Here is a 17,810-nt window from a genome sequence, read left to right as displayed (position 1 = left end):
GGAGGAGGCCCCAATTAAGGATATGTACTTAAGATCCCCATTAGGGATGCTTGTTCCAATATGAGAGAAGGAATTGAAATATGAATACACCTCTACAATAAATAAGAAATCCTTATAGAAGACACTACTTCACAAAGGGGAAATTTTAATCTCAAGAAGGAGCGATGTTTGAAATCACTCTTGCCCCCCATATATATATAGGGAGAAGAGATGAGATATAAATAGGATATTATGTTTCTTCCAAAAGTATGATAGATTGAGAGGTATTTGAATATGACATGTTAAATTCTCTACTATAAGTGAGATTAAAAACATTTATAAGATGATGAATGTTAGAAAGTCTTTAGAAAGAGAGAAGTTTATAGGAGAAGAATAGGCCACTAAGTCATATTTTTCATGCACATAAGAAATCTTCGGAGAGGGATAAGTATAATTCATTAGAGCCTTATTCCTAGAAGAATGGAATTTAGAATGAGTAGAAATAAATTATCATAAGTGGGATTAGAAATCTCTTGAGGAGATTCATAAAGAGATTTGTTCATCACCAAGATTTTCTTATGAGGGGGATGAGTGTTGAAAGAAGTAGAAGATGATTTGATTAAGGTGAGGTCATCATTACTACTAAATATAGCATTCACATTGAGAGATGGTCTTTTAGATGCTTTGGTGTGCTTACAAGGATTATATCCAAGTCCAAATGAAGCTTCATGTGTGTTATGTTCTAAAGGAACTTTAATTCCTTGTTCATTTGCGGCACAACCATTGCCATCATAGCTATTCTTAGCTAAAATGCGAAAACCAGGACCATAAAGGGATGCCAAATCAGAAAGAGATGGTTGTGCCTGATAGGTCTCAATGCTATATGAATTATACAAAGGATTTGAAAAATTATCTAAATTATAAGCAGCCACAAAGTGGTTACTTAGTTGTTTAGACAAAGTGGGTTGCTCTTTAGGTTTCTCCTTAAATTTCTCCTTCTCAATCTTAGATTTTTTCCAAGATACTATATACTCTCCTACAAAATTAGGGTTAAAGTCTAGAGATCCCCAATCATCATCGGAGAGAACTCCTTTGGGAGAAAAGATATCCTTGGGTGGAGATTCTGATTGAGTAGAAGAATCAGGAGTACAAGAAGGAATAATATCATTAAAGGAAATAGATGTATTTGAAGAAGTAGGAGGATTGGAAGAAGAATGGGATGCAGTTGAACAAGAAGATCCATTTTTTAATGGAGCTTGAAGATGGGTATCACCTAACAAGGTGTATGTCTTATTGTTATAAATGAATTTAACTTGCCTATGCAAAGTTGGGGGGACATCTTGCATACTATGAATCCAAAGTCTCCCTAATAGAAGGTTATATGTCAAATTACAGGGCATAACATGAATAGGTTTAGATACAGTAACATGACCTACCTTAAAAGGCAAGGTTATGACACCTAAACATTTATTAGCAACATTATCAAAGCCTCGAATAGAAATAGAAGTAGGTTTGATGAGAGAATGATCCACATTAATCTTATCCAATAAGTCCACACTGAAAACATTAAGGATAGACCCATTGTCCACAAGAGTTCGTCTTATAGTACTATCCTTGATAATAATCACAATCATAAGAGGATCATACTGATGTTGGATTTCATGAGAAGGTAACTCATCTTGTGTGAATACAATTTGAGCTTTGGGTTTGTTTGTAGGATCAGTCAAAGAAGCCACGCTATTAGTTGTCACTGCGGGTGGGACATCTAAGTTTTTCAAAGCATCTTGTAACATCCCATGATAAGTAGGTGAAGTTTGAACCAAATCCCGAATAGAAATCTTGACAGGAGTAGCTTTAAGTTGCTCAATAAGATCTTACTCCTTACTAAGAGTCTGTGATATATGAGGGGCTTGTGGAAGAGTAGGTTGAGAGGGAGGAAGTGAAGTTGGGGTAAATAGAAGAGGATTAGATTGCCTATTGTTTCTTGTGTTGTAGGTATGAGCAATCATATGATAACTCTCTTTGGTGATTTTCTTAGCATACTCATAAGGGCTCTTAGTAGGATAGCCTCCTTGCACAATAATAATAGGTTTCTTAGGAGTGCAAAAATAATCATTAGCATAACCACCTTGAGCCACTAAGATAGGCTTACATTGAGAAATTTGAGAAGGACAAGCACCTTGAACTATGAAGAGGGGTTTATTAGGTGTTACATTCACATGTATCAAATTGATTGAAGAGGGTTTAGGAATATCAAAGGCATCCTTATGAATTTTAGAATAAGAATAGACAAGATTGTTGGAAGAATTGTTGATAGTCTCTCCTTGCACTAAAATGTTATCATAGATAAGACAAGTTTTAGGAGATAGACTAGGAGTAGACATTGATGTTTTAGAAGGAATAGTATTAGTAGGTGTAGCGTCCTAAAATTGCGACACTTGCAATTTCGACTGCATTTCGGTCTTCACGATGGCGACGCAACACGCAACCTAAATGGAGACCCCGAAACCTGATTATGACACTGAAAACTGCATTTTTCAAGCACCCTGGCCTAAACCTCCTTTGCACCCCGCTGTCCCGGAGGTGGGACCAGAGCGCCCAGCGCCCTGGTCCCTGGGTCCTATTTTGGGCCCGGTCTCTTTTGGACTTCGGGTCTTTATGTTTGCAATTTGGAAATTACATTTCCTAGTCGGCCTAAGGTCGGGAAAATCAGTCTATCAGCCCTAATTGACAAGTATATAAACTACATTTTCCTCTCTCATTTGGGTAGATGGAAAAAAGGTGAAAGCAAGATTCAAGCATTCAAGCATTCAAGCATTCAAGCATTCCTTCTAAGTCTCCATTCAAGGCTAAGTGTTGCATTCAAGTCAAGGATTCAACCATTGAAGAGGAGATCACTTACTACATACTACTACAACATACAACATCTAAACCTTCGCACATAAGGATACAAACATCCTTAGAACAAGGTATTAGTACTTGTTTTACATTACAGTCATTTACATTTACAGCACTTGCTCATTTCTTGGTTAATTCCAAAACCGGGGTTTGACCTAAAGGCAAACCCCTAATCCCTAACCCCCCAATCGTCTCTGCTTTTCTGTGTGTAGGTTGCAGGTACGCGGCTGAAATTGAAGATCTGGAATCCTTGTGCAGAGACGAACAAATCCCCCTTCGTTTTGCGGATTTTTCAGAGGACCGTGGCGCCGGGCGCCATCGTCCTGACAACTTTTGCTCAAATTTGCAGGACAGCGCCGTATCGACATTTTACTGCTGATTCCAGGTCCGCAGCTTCATCCTATATCCCTAACTCAGTCTATAAGCGAATCTTTATCACTTTCTATGCATTCCTAGCTTAATTCTTCTATGCACATTCTTTACAAAAGAGGGTAGCCTTGCTGTCTTGACCCTTGAAATTCATTTAGCATCCAATCTTGCATTGTGTGGGATTGGATCTTATGAGTTTCAACCCCTCTTTTGAATGTAAAGTCTCTCCCTTAAGTGAAAACCATCGAATCCTAGCGAACCTCCCTTCTCTCTCCTCGGAGTTGGAAGAGGGGAGAACAACTAGGGTTCGATCGCGATTTTCCGCTTTACATTTTGGTGAACCCGACGTGAACATCCTTTCTGATTTTTCATGCTTAGATCTGAAAATTGATTCCTTGATTACATTTCCATGTTTGATCTTTTGCAAAATTTTAGAGGTGATTGCATAAAAACCCTAAATTTTCTTTTTGAACATTGAACTTGCAAAATGTTTAATTGTTAATGCTTGCTTCAGATCTGCTTTTCTATTACAAATTATCAATTCATATCTGTGCTTTAATTTTGAAAATTAAGTGGTTAAATGTCAAAACCCTAATTTTTGAAACCCTCTTAATTCAACCTTTGTCCGACAATTTCACTGATCAAAACATCTCCAAATCAGCTGTAACTTTGGATTCTGCAATAAAATCACAATATCTTTCATCCCTGAAAATTTGGAAAAAAGTTGCGAGGACCGTGTGCACTCCAAGCGCCATCGTCCCCGACATTTTTTCCGAAATTTCGGGAGCGAGATCTTACTGTATTTTCCTGCTAAAATCCAGAATTTTGGCTGATTTTATCAATTATAACACTCTCAAAATTACAGTCAAAGTTGGTCTTGTGATTGCTTGGATTAAGGCTCCTAATCATTCAAAAATTGTGGAAATTGAAATTTTGTGTCAAAATTGTGTTTCTTACTGTCCTAAATCTGAAAAGTGTGTTTGCATTCATTCAAAATTTCAGTGCTTTATTCAAATTCTTGCAATTTGTGACTTTTGAAATTAAGTGCTTAATTACAACAACTTCAATTTCCGCTTTCAAAATTGAATTTTGTGTGAAATTGAGTCAATTTTTAAATTTCAAAACTTGCATTGCTTTTGACATTCCCTCTAAAATCATAAAATTAAAAATTTCAGTTTCCCTCTCTCTTTCAAAATTCAAATTTTGCATTTTTCGACAATCTTGATAGGGTTCAATTTTGAGATTGCAACTTTAATTTGGCCTATCTACAGATCGCAAAATCACTCAATTTTTTCAGATTAGCTTTAAAATCATCATACCTTTCATCCCTGCAAATTTCGAAAAAAATTGCAGGGATCGTGTTGCACTCCGAGCGCCACGGTCCCGGACATTTTTTCTGAAATTTCGGGAGACTGTCGTGATTGCATTTAACAACTTAAATCTAGAAGATTGGCTGATTTTACTGAAAATTGCTACCTCTAAATTCAAAATTTTCTCTTTCTCTCTAGTGCATGAGTTTTACAACAATAAGCCCTACTTACACTATTCCCGTTAGACGAAGCCGTAGAATTAAGTCTTTTCGAGGTTTAACTACCGAGGAGATGGAACCTAATTTGAATAGCCTTTTTAACGAGGACATGGGTAATTCCTCTAATCCTCCTAATGATGAAGAAGCTCTCCATGAGGTTTCTATAGAACAACTTTCGAAATTGGATAACCAATTTGACGATTTTCACCAATGGATGTCTCATGAGTATCCTGATAGTCAAGCTCTTCCTTTAATTGAGGGTCTAAAACGCATGCTTCAAAGTGATAAGAATGGAATTGATATTTTGCGTGGTATTGCACACATTGTGGATTTGAATGTGATTCCTATGAAGAGTTGTGCCGAATCTTTGGGTTATACACAACCTCCTACACAAGTCAATCATTCTATTCCTTTGACAACTTCTATTGCTAGCATACCTACCTTTACATCAAACATAATGGCTACTTCTATACAAGACATTCCTCCTATGATCACTAGTCATGGGGGCAATCCTTCCTCTTCAATTAACCCTCTTCCTTCATTTAATCCAACTTCTTCATTCATTCCTTCAATGAGTGTTCCTATTACATCTCCGCAAATGAACATGACGCAAGGGGGCAATTCATTCAACCATTCCATTCCTCCTTGTAGTGTTCCTCCTATCCAATCATCCCCTATGGTTGACTATCATAGGGTCCCACCACCTTACTTTCTACCTTCTTTCAATAACATAACACCTCCATCTCAATCTAACACACCTAATATGAATTCTTTGACTGAAGCTACCATTAATAATCTTGCACAAACTGTCTCTTCTTTACAGCAACAAATTGCCTCTATGAATCAATCTAAGTTTAGTGTGCCCACATTTGATGTTGCGAGCCCACTTTCTCTTGACATTGTTCGAGCTATCCCTCCTAAACATGTTGAAATCCCACATTTGGAGCTCTATAATGGTAAAGGAGATCCTCTAACACATGTTAAGCATTTTCAAACAATTTGTACTGATTTTGCTTATGACCCAAGGTTGCTTGCAAAACTATTCACTAGAACATTAAGAGACAAAGCCCTACAATGGTATTCCTCGTTGCCTTCTTATTCTATTACTTCTTTCGAACAACTTGCAAATGCTTTCATTCAACAATTTCAAAACAATATAAGTCCTAAAGTTACTTTGATTGATTTAATGCATTGTAAACAAGGTGTTAAAGAAAAAGTGACTGATTTTATTGGTAGATATAAGCATTTGTATGCTCAAATTTCTTTTCCATTGCCTGATAATGATATTCAAAGAATCTTTATTTCTAATTTGAAAAAAGATATTCGAGACAAACTTCTGTTTTCTGAGTTTACTTCTTTCCAACAGTTGTGTGCCACTCTTCACAATTATCAACTGACTGTGAGTCAAATGGAACAATCACATCCTATGGCTCCGAGTGATAAGGGTGATAGCAGTCAACAACCATTTGGAAAGTTTAAACCGAACAGAGATTCCATCAAATTCAATGAAAACATCATCAACAACAATGTGAATGTAGCATTAGGTGTGCCTCCTATTTCTAAATTTTTCAGGAAAGCAAGAAAGTATACTCCTTTGAATGAATCATTGCATAGTATTATGAATAAGTTATTGGAACAAAATGTGCTTACTCTTCCTCCTGTATGACAAATTGATCCTGCAAAGATTACTTCACCTTATTTTGATAACAAAGCTTTTTGTCAATTTCATCGTCAGTCTGGGCATGATACTGAAAAATGTTTTTCTCTAAAGGGTAAAATTCAAGATTTGATTGATAATAATACTATTTCTGTTTCTGGAGTGAATGATAAAGGCAACACATCTGTAGCTCCTCCTAACCAAAATCTTCATATTTTTACTGATCCATTACCTTCTCATACTTCTCATACCTCTAATGCGATTGAGGCTAATGATTCCTCTCTCTCATCTGATGGTCTTGTGTCTATGACTCCGAATGTGATTAACTTTGTAGAGCAGCAAGAAAACCCTAAAGAACCTTCCATCACATTTGATTCTAGTGAAACCATTAGAGCACGTGATGGTCCTTTATACATAGTTGCAAAAGTTAAGAATACACCTTGCCGTGGAGTGCTTATTGATCCTTCGTGCATGGTTAATATTATTACTGAAGAATTTCTTTTTACTTTGCAATTGAATCAAGTGATCTATGACAAAACAGATGTGGTTGTGAAATTATTTGATGCATTTTCTTCTCCTGCAATTGGTTCTATTACATTGCCTATTGAGGTCCATAACAAATCCCTTGATGTGAACTTTTCTATTATTCCTTCGTTCGAACAATTTCGTGTGAAGCTTGGCTATCCTTGGCTATCTTCCATGAAAGCTATTGCTTCTCCTATACATAAGTGTTTGAAATTTCCCCATAATGGTGAAGTTGTTACTGTCAATCATAGTCTCTTTAAACCAACTGAAAGAACTTCTAGTGTTCCTATTGATTATTTTTGGCCTAAACAATTCCAATCCCTTCCTCCGCGAAGTGATCATCTTTTCAAATCTTATCAAAAGTGGAAAAAAGATATGATTCTATCTTTAAGTGAACCTAGAACACCTAAACTTGATATTCCTATCATTCTTGAGAAGGAAGTTCTTCCTTTAAAAGATAAAACTAATGTCTTTCCTCAAGAAGATTCCCAACCCATTCCTATGGATATGACTATGTCTGTGCCTAATAAATCTTCTAAAAGTAGACCTATACCTCCTCGTCATGACGGACTTGGTCTTCTTCCTAAACCAAAAATTCCTCCTTTATATGGAGCAGTTCCTCCTCATGCCTTTTATAGAGAGAAGAGACCTTCTTCTTCTCCTATTATCCAGCCTAAGAGACCACAACCTAAACACCCAAGTGAGAAGGATGAGAACATTCCTCCTCCTCTATCTTCTCCACTTCCTACTAAGACTAGAGGTTCTGCACGTGAACGCCGACGAAAGCGTCGTCTTAGGGCTCAAGCAGCCGCTTCTCAAAATTTACAATCTCCAAAAACACCTTCAACAAGCATTATTCCATTTTCTCCAAAATCTCCTAAACATAAGATGCATGATGGTCTTGATCCTGTGCGAGTTAAAGATCCTATTTTTATAAATCTTGATGATGATATAGATGAAAATGTTATTCATGATGAAAATGCTACTCCTCTTGCTTCTGATAGTGAATATGAACTTGTTGATGTTGATAACCATTTATCTAATGAATTTTCTAAAGCACTTATCCTAGCTCCTAGACAAGAACAACGTGGCTTGGAACATGAACATAGCCCTTGTTTGGATCTTGTGATAGCTCCATCTGCTGTGTTGGATGTTCCTCCTCTAGCGTGTTCCCTGCCTTCCCGAAACATTGATCAGCAAGATTGGGGGTAGATGACATGCTAGACTAGTTACATTAGCATAGCAGATTCTCTCCTCCTCTCTTTTGTTACTTCTTCTATATGTTATTCTCATTCTTCTATTTGTCGTCCTTAGTGTTGTCTACTTGAGGACGATGCAAAGCGTTGAGATCTCTTTTTGTCTCTCTCATGTTGACTCAAAAGACACATGTGTTCCCTTCTTCTAGGTGACCTTCCTTGATTGGGGAATGAAGAACAATTATGCATACATACATATGATATATATACATGAATTATCATACAGCATACTGACCCCGAGGAAAGCGAAGTCACCTCGTGCTTTGTGTTTTGTGTCTATTATCCTTGGGTTTATCTCACACTTGGGGGCTAAATCTTTGTGATAACGTGCTCCTTTCCCTTCTCATTTCTTATGTGTATCACTACGTTAAAACAATCACCCCCGTTGAGGCGTGTGTGTTCGCTTTAACGTAGGGGGGCATACACCCTGTCTATCCTTTCAAGATACTTGAAAATTTCTTGACGAACTTAGCTTTGCCTTGAAAATTTTTGGTATTTCTTTTGCATGACTCATAGTGAGGGAACCTTACTACTGACAGTCATGGTTCTCCCTCGTGATCTTCCCTTTTACTTTGTCAATCGAAGTCGTAAGATCCTTAGTCCACTGGGGGCTTGGTGTATCTTGCCTCCTTGACGTGGTGAAAGTCTATTCAATGTTGTTTCCTTGTACTTTACCGGAAGTATGAGCATACATACTCCCGCTAAAGTGGGGGCTAAATGTAGCGTCCTAAAATTGCGACACTTGCAATTTCGACTGCATTTCGGTCTTCACGATGGCGACGCAACACGCAACCTGAATGGAGACCCCAAAACCTGATTATGACACTGAAAACTGCATTTTTCAAGCACCCTGGCCTGAACCTGCTTTGCACCCCGCTGTCCCAGAGGTGGGACCAGAGCACCCAGCGCCCTGGTCGCTCAGGACCAGGGCGCCCAGCGCCCTGGTCCCCTAGGACCATGGCGCCCAGCGCCCTGGTCCCTGGGTCCTATTTTGGGCCCGGTCTCTTTTGGACTTCGGGTCTTTATGTTTGCAATTTGGAAATTACATTTCCTAGTCGGCCTAAGGTCGGGAAAATCAGTCTATCAGCCCTAATTGACAAGTATATAAACTACATTTTCCTCTCTCATTTGGGTAGATGGAAAAAAGGTGAAAGCAAGATTCAAGCATTCAAGCATTCAAGCATTCAAGCATTCCTTCTAAGTCTCCATTCAAGGCTAAGTGTTGCATTGAAGTCAAGGATTCAACCATTGAAGAGGAGATCACTTACTACATACTACTACAACATACAACATCTAAACCTTCGCACATAAGGATACAAACATCCTTAGAACAAGGTATTAGTACTTGTTTTACATTACAGTCATTTACATTTACAACACTTGCTCATTTCTTGGTTAATTCCAAAACCGGGGTTTGACCTAAAGGCAAACCCCTAATCCCTAACCCCCCAATCGTCTCTGCTTTTCTATGTGTAGGTTGTAGGTACACGGCTGAAATTGAAGATCTGGAATCCTTGTGTAGAGACGAACAAATCCCCCTTCATTTCGCGGATTTTTCGGAGGACTGTGGCGCCGGGCGCCATCGTCCCGACAACTTTTGCTCAAATTTGCAGGACAGCGCCGTATCGACATTTTACTGTTGATTCCAGGTCCGCAGCTTCATCCTATATCCCTAACTCAGTCTATAAGCGAATCTTTATCACTTTCTATGCATTCCTAGCTTAATTCTTCTATGCACATTCTTTACAAAAGAGGGTAGCCTTGCTGTCTTGACCCTTGAAATTCATTTAGCATCCAATCTTGCATTGTGTGGGATTGGATCTTATGAGTTTCAACCCCTCTTTTGAATGTAAAGTCTCTCCCTTAAGTGAAAACCATCGAATCCTAGCGAACCTCCCTTCTCTCTCCTCGGAGTTGGAAGAGGGGAGAACAACTAGGGTTCGATCGTGATTTTCCGCTTTACAGTAGGAAAGGTCATATCATCCTTTATCATCAAAGGATCTACATGGAGAATAGACTCTCTAGAAGAAGGATCAACATTACTCTCTAAAGTTTCACATTTGAGAGGAGACCTTTGAAAGAGATGTTAACAATCTCTTCTTGAATTAAGGTATCCTTATGAGTTGAACCAAGTTGGGGAAAAGGAGATGCCTTACCTTTAGAGGAAAAATGATTGAGATTCATGGTAGGTGAGATGATATCAAGAGAGTTACTCTCATAGGGTAAAGAATAATAAACACCTTCTTCTTATGGTTCATCCCAAATATCTAGGTCATTGAAAAAAGTTTTAGAAATATCTTGCACAAATATGTCCTTATTGTTATTTCCAATTTTAGGAGAAGGGATAACATTGTTCATTAATTCTTCATCCTTAGGAGGGAGAGCATCACTACATGTGTTTAAATCACCCTCTTGCCTCAAAATGTGTTCAATAGGATTCTTAGGGGAGAGAGAATTAATGAAATTGATTATGATTTCGTTTTCTTTTTCTAAGTAATCTTTATGGGTAAGATAAACTTCAGGGCAAGGAGAAGTATTTCTCATTAATGCATCATCTCTAGTGGGAATTTTGTTGAAGTAAAAAGAGGAAATGTCATTACTAGGAAAAGTAGGGACAATAGAATCTTCTTGCATAAAGTGATCCTCATGAGGGGAGTACTCTTTATGAGGGAGATGAACATCTTTCTCCAAAGATTCATGCTTAGGAAGGAGATCTTTGGAAGAAGTGCTCATAACCTCTTGTTGTAATAACATGCCCCCATTGGTAAGACCAAATTTAGGAGAAGGTAAGCCAATTTCCATCAATACCTTTTCACTTAGAGAGGAATCATGTAAAGAAGGTGTTTATGATATCACCCTCTTCCTCTAAGATAGCTAGATGGGAAGGGCACATTTTAGGAGAATTGTCAAGATCACTCTTCAAGTCTTCATCCTTAGAGCATGAGAGAGTTTTGAAGGGGTTGGTAACAGTTTTTTTAGGCACTAAAATTTTGTCATAGATAGGAGGATATTATTTAGGGGATACAAAAATTGAAGCAAGGGAAGCTAATCCATTATCACATTTATGAAATGAATGCATCATGACAACAATTTTCCTCTTTCAAATGATAACATATACAAAATAGAAGGAAATGTTCAATTTTAACCAATGCAAGAACTCTAAATGTTGATTTAGAAAATGAAATTTATGAGTGAAATGTGTTCCTCAATCAGATATGAAATTAATGATCCAAATTAAGCTATCCACAAGTTCAATTTTGAATTGAAAAATTAGGGTTTTAACAAAATTTACCTCTAATTTTTTTTAAATTTGCAAGGAATTGAAACTTTTAAATGTAAATTTGAATTTGAAATAGAAAAACCAATTAGATCTGAGAACATAAATCAGAATTAAAGAAGACTAGGTTCACGTCGGGTTCACCAAAAAGTGGAGGGGAAAAAGCGAGACCGGGTGACTAGTACCTAATCCCACTTTAGCCAACACATTGGGAATACTAAAGAGCCTAGGGATATAGCTCACTTTGGATACTTATTGTGAGAAAGAGAGAGCTAAGGATTATCTCTTAGGGTTTCTATTCCTCTTGTTGAATATGAAGATAAAATGTGAAAGAATGATCAACTAGACTAGGAGATGAACAATGAAGCATATATGAACTGAAATTGCACAACTTGCAGATCTGGAATTGAGATACTAAAATCAGAGAAGGGGAAGGAATATGAATGTGCACCTGATACTGAAAGATGGACCAAACTGACTAGGACCAGGGTACCCCACCCCTGTCCCTGATGATCTGACAAAGCGCTGCAACTGAAGGGCTGAAATCGTAAGATCCTGAGCTTGCACCCTCTCAAAAATCACTAAATTTGAGGGGGGGTATGTGCACAAAGATGATGGTCATAAAAGTGGACACCACCCAAAAAAAAAATGGAAAAACAAGCAGCGCGTACTCATTTTTAAAATTTGAAATTCCCACGTACGTGCTTAGGTTTGTTCTTCCTGAGCCTAGAGAAGGTAGCGCGTACGCGCTGCTTTTAGGAAAATGAGCGCATACGTGCTATGCCTAGGAAAATGAGCACGTACACACTGCTTATAAGAAAATGAGCGCATATGTGTTAATAATCCAAATATAACCGCGTACGCGGTGCCTGATAAAAAAAGTTCAAAAAAAAAACTGGGTCTCATTTACCCGTGAATAGCACGTTTTTACTTCATTTTTTTTCCATTTCCTCTCTTAAACCACGAATAGGGTGCTAGATTTGTCCTCCAAGCTATGGATCAAGGTTAGTTTTTGTTTATTTTTGTCTTTCTTTCCCGTTTGTTCAATTTGTTTTACATTTTGAATTTAATTTCATTAATTTTGATTAGGTTTTTTCATTTTTTGTTTCAAAAACTAGATTCTTCTATTCTAGAACAAGAACAACCAAATGCACCTCCTAAAAACCCACAAGAACAACCAAATGCACCTCCTAAAAACACACAAGAACAATCCCCAATTCCTCCTTTTGACTGCAGACCCAAAACACAGGAGCAATTAATTAATCAGTTAGGACAAAATACGTCTAAAATCAATAGACTGATTGTTAAATTGAAAACTTCTAAACTTGAGCATCATCAATCCCTCACCACTAGCCTAGAAACATTAGCTAGTGGTGCCATAGACGTTTCCACACAAATTACCGAATGGGGAAGCTTTAGGGATAGGTGTCGTCAATTCTATGTCGATGGGCTATCATACGATGGAGTAAAATACAAAAATATTACTAAACAACAAACATGTGCCCTTTTCGTTGATCCCAAAATCGGTCAGTCATTACCTCTTAATGCAAAGAGGTTTCCCATACATTGGTGTACCAATGTGCAGATGAAGAATCTTTTTTGGTAGAGGTGGTGGATGGTCTTTGATGATCCACCTTATAATAATTATGAGGTGCCATTGTATATTTTGAGAAAAGTATATTGTGAGTTTGTGCTCAATGTGCGCCCAAACTATTTTGACATAAGAGAGTTCCATGGTAGAGGTGGTGGCTCTGCCCAAGATAGACCTAGAGGCCGTAGGCGATTACCTGCGAAGTGTCGCCGCCCCCTAGCACCCAAACCCAAGGTGCATCAGGCTATCCCAATAGAGCTGAAAGAGTTGATGGAGCTATACACTCTTCAGGCAGCCACAACATTGACTGGTGCCATCATCCAGCATGGGACGTCATTAGCACATCCTATTGTATTAGATGATGAGCCATTAGGTGGCGACAGAGAGCCCATCTAGCATATGTGTATCAGTTGCTCGGGGATAGATGATGCAGCTGGTGTAGATGGATCCTCATCTCATCTGTGCATGATTTGCGGGAGTGGATGCCAGGCTCGCACGATTGAGGATTTCGCGCTGACAAATGAGTTGATGGATATGGTGTTTGCCCATGAGCCACAAACACAGGTGTGTTGATTTGAATTCATAGCATTTTATTTATCAGTCACTTTAAATTTGTAATTACATAAATGAATTTTCATTTATACATCGATTTAAATTGAGACAAATAATATGCATTTCAGGATGCAGCAACAGTATCCCATACTCCTCCCCCAGTTACTATAGCTGCAACTTTGATGCTTGAGGTATAAATTTTGTAACATGTTAAAATAGAATATTACACTTTGAATTCAAAAAAATACAAGATATACTAATTATCTTTAATGCTTGGTCCAATTTCTGGTTTGTAGGTGTTGACAGGGGACGAAATATCCCAGATTGATTACATCACGCTCTCAGCAATCGATTTTGGCCTACAAGGCTATATGGTATCATATTTTGTACAACCCTTTTTATGTATTGTTTTGATGGAATATGCAAGTCATTTCATTTTAGATTTTTAAAATTATGTTTAATTTATTATCTATACTAATATCTCATGTTAATTTTGTTTTTTTAGGGTACCCACGTCCTAAGAAAAAGAATTCCTTGAAGACGCCAAAATGTGGGAAGAAGGTAATTGAACACATTTTTAGTTGTACAATTGTTTGAAAATGTTGAAATCAAGTATTAGTTGGGGTTTGTAGATTGATTAGTGTTTTTTGTCTATTTTTCATGTACAACGACCATTGAGCTATGTGGATTTGTTGAATGCACCTAATTCGCCCGTGGATCAAGGGAGGGCAGAGGTATGTATCTCTACTTTATTTTCTTGATTTCATGATTATATGCACGGTACATGTGAACTTCTGATATATTATAATTTTATAATTTTTTCATACAGGAAATATCCATACCTATTTCATCAATGGCGAACCCTCCTCCGTGCACTGGAGAAGCATCTCAAGATCCGATACACTTTTGTTTGATATGTAAAATTAATTTTTTTTAGCCTTCAATACTTAATCATTATATTAATTGTATTTAATATTTGAACATTTTTTGTATAGGTAATAGTGATAGTTTCTACATCGATGGTGAGCCATCCTTAGTCCATTGGAGAAGCATCTTAGGCACATTTATGTCATTGTTCTCTATATTATAGCTTTTAAGTGTTTTTGATATATTTATGTTAGTACATTATATTAATTGTACATTTAATCTACAATAGACCCCTTCACGGTACGGCCATAGAGTGGATCCATTTAAGTATGTCTTCAAGAAAACTCCTAAGAGTAACAAGGAGAGGAGAGAAAAGACATTAGCTCCTAGAGAAGCCGATGAGGTAATCTACATTTCAATTGCAAACTAATTAAAGTTAAATGCATAGTTATGTTGTTAATTGTGAACTATTTTCTACAAAAGAGTTCTAACTTGGCTTTTGAATTATGGTTTTGCAACCATCTACAGAGCTGCGTACTGCATCGAAGAGGCTTGATTTTGATGATCCACCACAAGTTTAGGATCATATAGTGTTAGTTTTGGTCATAGAATGACCAATACATATAGATATGTTCTACATTTTTATTGTATATCGATTTGGACATGGCATATACCACATTTTTATAATATTTGTATTGAGTTGGCTGACATGCCTTTTTTTATATATATAAATATCAATATTTGATCCCATAAATGTGTACTGAGTTCATTATTTTGTATCCGCTGTATTTTGTGGTTGTCCTTTTACAAATTTAAATGAATATTTGTATATGTAATCAACAATATGAATATAAACAACAAAAATATATGATATAAAACATTGCAATCGTGGAATATGATTTGATAAAATTTCTAAAATGTTGAATTAACCCTACAAAACTCCTTGTATTCAGTTCATTATTGTGTATTAGCTATATTTGGTGGTTGCCCTTTTATAAATTTAAATGAATATTTGCATATGTAATCAACAATATGAACATAAACAACAAAAATTGACAATATGAATATAAACAACAATATGTGTTTGGTGCGAGTGCACACTCATGCTCACAATGATCAAATTTTGTTCATCATGTGCACAAAATGACATCGCGAGCACGTCCATGTGGGAAGGTTTATGCTAGGCATGCCCCTTTCGTGCATCCCAAAGCGCTAGAATGTTGAGAGTCATACCATACCAGTGCAATCTCTCAAGTGCCTTGAGTCCAAAATTTTTTCAAAATTTGACAGACTATTTCTTTAAATCCAGGACACACATGGTCGATCCATTTGAACCCATGGGATCGCGTGAGGTTCCTCTACAATGGCCTGTCTTGATTTTTGACAAGTCGGAGCCATTTTCAATTGGTAGCATTTTTTCGCCTGCTACAAAAACCGTCAGTTGCATGCAATACAAAGTTGCCAGATTGGCTAAAATTTATTCAGTTCGTCGTGTGCACAAACCGACATTGCAAGCGCATCCGGGTGGGTAGGTTTAAGCTAGGCATGCCCCTGTCATGCATCCCAAAGCACCGAAACATCGAGAGTCATACCGTACCGGTGCGATCTCTCAAGTGCCCTCAGTCCAAAAAATTATCAAAATTTGACGGACTGTTTCTTCAAATCCAGCACACATATGGTCAATCTGTTTGAACCCATGGGGTCACGTGAGACTCCTCTACAATGGCATGTCTCAGGTTTTGATGACTCGGAGCCATTTTCAATTGGTAGCATTTTTTCGCCTGCTGTAAAAACCGTCATTGCATGCAATGCAAAGTTGCTAGATTGGCTAGAATTGATTATGTAGATGTATAAAAATGACCATATTCCTAAATGAATATTTTATGTTCATTCCTCTATTTTAGTTAAATCTAATTTAACTAAATCACCTACATTCCTCTATTTAATTAAGTAAATTATTCAATTTATTTAGTTAAATTCACTTAAGCCCTTTATGCCATTTAATTGAATAAATCATTTTATTTAATTAAAACCCTTCTTCTTACCTTTTAATTAAATTTACATTTAATTGACAGTTTACCCCAAATTGAATAAATCTAATTTATTCAATTTCCCAAATTGCAATCAAATTGAAATAAAGTAATTTATTTTAATTAATTCTATTTTCCCTCACCCACTTGCATTTTCCTACATCTCCCACTTGCATCCTAAATCCTATTCCTATTTTCTTCTAGAATCCATCTAATCCTAATCAATTAACCCCAAACCCATCCATTATCCATTTTCCCTAAATTTGAGGAGGTCACTTCTCAAGTTTGGAGTAAAGTCTTCAAAAGGCATTAAAGCCTTTATCCATTCAATAAGATAACTTGTTGAATACCCCCAAATTTGGAAGGACTCTTACAAATTTGTCCCCAAAGTCTTCAAACCATTAATGGTTAACTAACCCTTAGTGACATGGTTAGAGACTTTTTGACTAACTCAACCTCCATCTAACCCAAGGGTCTCATCAAGCATTTATTGCTTTGACCATGGCTATCCCTTTAAGCTTTGCACAAGAGTTTACCCCTTGGATAAAAGCTTTATCCATTGGATAAACCTAATCTAACCTTAACCCTTACCTCCTAAGGTAACCATGAGGTCTTTTCAAGCATTTAATGCTTCTTACATCTCCTCTCAACCAATCTTATGTTGACAATTGTCACCATTTCATTGGTGAAAATTGTAAACATGCATTGATAACTTTCAATCTTGACCCTCCATTGCCCTATTTTCACTATAAATAGAGCTCTCATTCTTCCATTTTGAGGATCCATGCAAGCTTTTAGTATCTCATTTATGCTCAATTTTATTAACACATCTAGCTTCTCTTTATGATAGGAATTAATCTAATAAGCATTTTAGACTATTTCCTTTATCATTAGCTTAACTCATAAACTAGTATATCATGTTAGGATAGTATTGCTACTAATCTTGTCATCTTATAATCTAGTTTATTGCATTTTTAGAATCATGCATAGATAGGATTCATTTTCATAACTAAATCAATCATAATCATCCCTCATTCTTGCATTTGTCATCCCTAAGCCACTTTGCTTAGTGATATGAGAGCAAAGGCACTGGTTTGAGGGACCTTGTGAGATAGAGAACCATGGAACCAACCTTGGGAAGTTGAGTCATTCTTCATGACTCCATAAATTGCACCAAGAAGTCCCGTGGGTGTGTGAACAAGCCTCTTTGAGACCACATTTTGATATTTTGAGTTTCATTGACCCGCTTTTCCTGCACTACCCCATTAATCAAATCGGTTT

Source organism: Cryptomeria japonica, chromosome 5, assembly GCF_030272615.1.
Source record: "Cryptomeria japonica chromosome 5, Sugi_1.0, whole genome shotgun sequence".
NCBI classification, from domain to species: Eukaryota; Viridiplantae; Streptophyta; class Pinopsida; order Cupressales; family Cupressaceae; genus Cryptomeria; species Cryptomeria japonica.
The sequence above is the reverse complement of the archived record's forward strand: the minus strand, read 5'-3'. Positions refer to the sequence as shown.